Below are 4,824 nucleotides of genomic sequence, written 5' to 3'. Positions count from 1 at the left end.
CCTGTGTTAATAAAAATAATTTAAAAAAAAGAAAGAAAGAAAGAAAATGGAACCACCACAGATTCAACAGGCTTAAATTCCAGACTTCGGGTTGACATAGGCAGGGCTTCTTAACTTGGATGTTGACAGAAAGGAAGTGTTGTGTGGCCTTAGCTAGCGGAGGGACTGTAACGCTATTCCATATCATAGGATATCCACATCCAAATCCCACACTAACTGGTAGCAAGAACAGATAAGCCTTTTGGAGGGAGAAGCTTCATGGGATCTGCATTCTAAGATCTAAGCTAGAGGTTGATTTCATGTAGCAGAGATTTGAATGGAAAAGCTGTCTTCTCTCTACTAGGAATTTATCAAAGATGTATATAATCAGGGGCGCCTGGGTGGCTCAGTGGGTTAAAGCCTCTGCCTTCAACTCAGATCATGATCCCAGGGTCCTGAGATCGAGCCCTGCATTGGACTCTGTTCAGCAGGGAGCCTGTTTCTCTCTCTACCTCTGTCTACGACTCTCTCTCTCTCTGTCAAATAAATAAATAAAATATTTAAAGAAAAAAAAAAAAAAGACGGGGCGCCTGGGTGGCTCAGTGGATAAAGCTGCTGCCTTTGGCTCGGGTCGTGATCTCAGGGTCCTGGGATCGAGTTCCGCATCGGGCTCTCTGCTCAGCGGGGAGCCTGCTTCCCTCTCCCTCTCTCTGTCTGCCTCTCCATCTACTTGTGATCTCTCTCTCTGTCAAATAAATAAATAAAATATTAGAAAAAAATTATTTAAAAAAAAAAAAGAAAGACTAGGAAATATTCCTTCTTCATCTGTATTTTCCTTTAAAAAAAAAAAAAGAAAGAAAAAGATGCTCCCCTTTCCTTCATCCCTTTATTCACCAGTCACCCAATCTGTTCAGGGAATGATCTGTCTATCCATCAGTTCTTTCTATGCCCCACTGTGCTTGCCTAAGTTTAGGTCACCAGCTTCCCTTCCCTGCTTTATAGAATAAGCCTCCCTTTGGTCTTCCTGCCTCCAGTCTTGGCCCTTCAAGTTATCCTCCAGGGTTCTGCCAGAATGTTCTATTTAACATACAAATCTGATCTTGTCCCGCTACTCCATTGCCTTCAAATTAAAGTAGGAACTCCTTATCTGAATGGGGAGCCTTAAGGCTCTCCATGGTCAGAACCCTGCTTACCTTTCCAGCCTCATTCCTTCCTTGCCCTAAGCTCACCTCCCTAATCCTGCACGGGAAGCACTGACCCAACCTTCCTGACCCTTCTCTTCAAGTCTCCCAGCATTTGGGAGCTGTTGGTGCTGTTTCCCTGCAAAGAACACTCCCTCTCCACTTCTTGGTTTTCTCTGTTTTACTGTCATTTATTCCTTAAACCCCTGCCCCGGCAGGATTCTTGCAGGAAACCATCCCTGACTATCTCCGAATACATCTCACATTTTTAAGTTAATGAAATTGCATGATAACAGGATACTACCTTGACAAACACAGCACAAGTTTCACCAATTTGTATTTTTAAAAAGAACTACAAAACCGTGGAGAAAGTTTCCAGGTTATTTCGGAAGATGAACTTTCTAAAAACCATGCTATTTAACATAACTTTTGGCATTTTTAGCCTTTCTGGATTAAGTAACCTTTCTCTGTGATCCCATAGTACCCCCCCCCCCCCCCCACCTGCACGCCCCAGCACAGTTTTATCATTGTCTGATAGCCGCGGACTGTGAAATCCTTAGGGACAAGGACACTGCTGTCAATGTTGCATTTCCAGTGCCTGGCAGAGTGCTGACTGTAACCTACATGAGACTGAGCAAGAAGTGATGAAGGGCAACAACCCTAAGCTAACTCCTAACCTATTCCACCTGGGAAGCTGTTAAATGGTGTTGCACAACAATTGTCCCAGACTGCCCATTGCTGAGCAATGAAAAAAGCATTTACAGTTAGACCTGTAAGTAGGATACAACTCTTTGCCTTCCTAGTTTTTTTTTTTTTTTTAATGCCCCACCCAAAACCATAGGGCTGAGAAAGAAAATGCCACAGAGAGAGAACATGTGGAGGGCCCTTGCAAGAAAGCCCTGGGGCCTTCCCTCCCAAGTCGAAGAAACAGAGTCTAGTAAGTCTCTGGGGCTAGGAGTAAGAGACCTGCAACTAGGAGGGCATCCCCAAACCCAGCATGAAAAGACGCCACCTGGATATACAACTACATTACAGGAAAATAACCCAGTCTGGGCCAGAACTCCTCTATCACAAAGGTTAAAAAAGGATTACCAAGAGGCACCTGGGTGGCTCAGCCGGTTAGGCATCTGTCTTCTGTTCAAGTCATGATCCCAGGGTCCTAGGATCCAGACCGGCATTGAGCCCCACATACAGGCCTGCTTTCCCTCTGCCCCTCCCCCTGTTCATGCTCTTTCTCTCGTTCTCTCTTTCTCAAATAAATATATAAAATCTTAAAAAAAAAAAAACAATTTCTTTGGTGAGGAGAAATTAGAGGCTTATCTCAGACTCACTGCGGATCCTTTGTTGTTTGTGTACTACAGGATGAATTAGTAAATACACGGTTCTCATTTACGGATTCAGTTATTCTCAACAGAGCTTTGGGTTAAACAACCACTAGTCTTCATTATCATAGATACCTTAGACCTAAGGATTTCTGCCAGATAATGAGAATCAAAATTCTCACCTTCAGAATGCACAAAACCATGTAAGTAGCTCCCCCATCCCCTGCCCCCCCATGCATCCTCACCCCACATCCCTTCAAGATTTCATCTTATTAGGGCTTACTTTTATCTCAGTGTGTGACATGCACAATTAATTGGCACTGAAGATCTGCTCAATGAGTGAGTGAAGGAAGGAAATATACCTGCTCTATGCCAAGATTGCAGGTTCCACACCTTAACACTTTCTCCAGCACAAGCATAAATCTTATAAATGGATTTCATGTATTTCTGTTATATTAACAGCTAGATGTAGCTCTCGTGCCAAAGACTGTATTTGCTTCTGTCATTAATCTTTCTCTGGCTTGTGAGCTAGAAAAGTCATAATGATGGGAGTTGTCATAATGAACCCAAAACAGTAATTGTAATAAGAAAATGGAGGGAGAAAATTGAAAAGGAAAATGTCTCTCCCACAGCACCACAGATAAATGACCATATTCTCTCCCAATTTCAAGTCTGCATGGTTGTATTTGTTCTTGTCAAGATCATTAGGTACCAAAAGACCATTTGACATTAGTGGGAATGTTTTTTTTTTTTTTAATAGGAGTAATATATTGTTGTAAAAAAAAAAATACCTCTTCCTTCTGTAGGTTCCTGTCTAATTCACAAAATTTTAAGAGTTAAAACACATATAAAATACTTAATAAAGAGTTTATATGAATGAGACGTGAAGGAGAAACCTGCTTCAACCAAATTTCTGAAACGTAGATAAGCAATTACTCCTAATAAAGCAATCAAGGATTTGAATGAGAATAGGATTAGTGCTAACTTAGTTAAATAGTAATTTGGGGATTTTTTTTTTAAGATTTTATTTATGTATTTGACAGAGATCACAGGTAGGCAGAGAGGCAGGCAGAGAGAGAGAAGGAAGCAGGTTCCCTGCTGAGCAGAGAGCCCGATGCGGGGCTCGATCCCAGGACCCTGGGATCATGACCTGAGCCGAAAGCAGAGGCTTTAACCCACAGAGCTACCCAGGCACCCCAGCAATTTGGGGATTTAAAAGACCTTTTCCACAGCTCTTTTCTCCTCTTAAAAAAAAAAGTTTCAAGATCATCCCCAGTCATTTTGATAAGTTACATCTTCCTGCCATTCTGCAGCATTTAACATACGATGAGAATCACTAGTGAATATAGAGAAATTTATAAGACTGCTACATCATTCTGACACCCTCTGGTCCTGATGAATCTAGTAATGAGCTCCACAACGAGATCCCAGACAAATCAAATAATTAATCGCTTGATTCAGAGGAAAAGGGCCTTCTTCCAAATTGCCAAGAACTTAGCTTGGAATGATTGCTCTAGGCATGCTGGCCGCTTAGCAACGTTGCTGTAAGAAGGCGTTACTTATATTAAACTGATACTAATTTCAAATTATCTTCTCACACTGTCCATGTCTTTGCCCTAATGTTCAACCCCCCTCCAGGCAAGTTAAGTTGATGACGGCAGAGAACCCTGATCTTGTCCCCCAGTAGTTATTTGAAAGCGTCAAACAGACCTTCTTAAGAGAGAGAAATTACTTCTCTTCCGTTCTCTTTCTTCTTCTTTCCCCCAGTTTCCCTCAAGTGACGTACATTCAAACCAGCTCTTAGACAAAAATATGAGATAAAAAAAGACTGAGTTAAGCCTAGATTCTCAATCCTGGCTGCACACTGGAATTATCCAGGGAGCTCCTTAAATTGTGCCATGCCCAGCCCCCATCCCAGGCCAATTATGTCGAAGTCTGGGGCTGGATCGAGGTATCTGAACGCGAAGGTTTCCAAGAAGAGTCCAGTGTGTCGCCAGGGCTGAGACTCTCGGAGAGCTGAGCCAGGTTGTCACTTGTGTCTGAGCTGAGGTGTCACTTGTGTCTCTAAAAAGGCGGTTAGCTTTGGACCCCTGACCAGGTACAGTACAGGGCCTGGAGATGGGAGTCTCTTGTAACCTAGGGCATAAAAGAAACGCAAGGGTAATTTATATCTAAGAAATCATCTATGGCAAGACTTTCCCTTGGTTTAATAAAAAGACTTCGGAAATTTTTGTTCAGCGCTAGTATAGGGACTCTTAGTATCAAATAAAGGAACAGGAGGAATCAAATAAAGGTATAATGTACCCAGTGTACCCCTACACCGACTTTTTCAACAAGTAAAT

Source organism: Mustela nigripes, chromosome 12 (genome assembly GCF_022355385.1).
Source record: "Mustela nigripes isolate SB6536 chromosome 12, MUSNIG.SB6536, whole genome shotgun sequence".
Taxonomy (NCBI): domain Eukaryota; kingdom Metazoa; phylum Chordata; class Mammalia; order Carnivora; family Mustelidae; genus Mustela; species Mustela nigripes.
The sequence above is the reverse complement of the archived record's forward strand: the minus strand, read 5'-3'. Positions refer to the sequence as shown.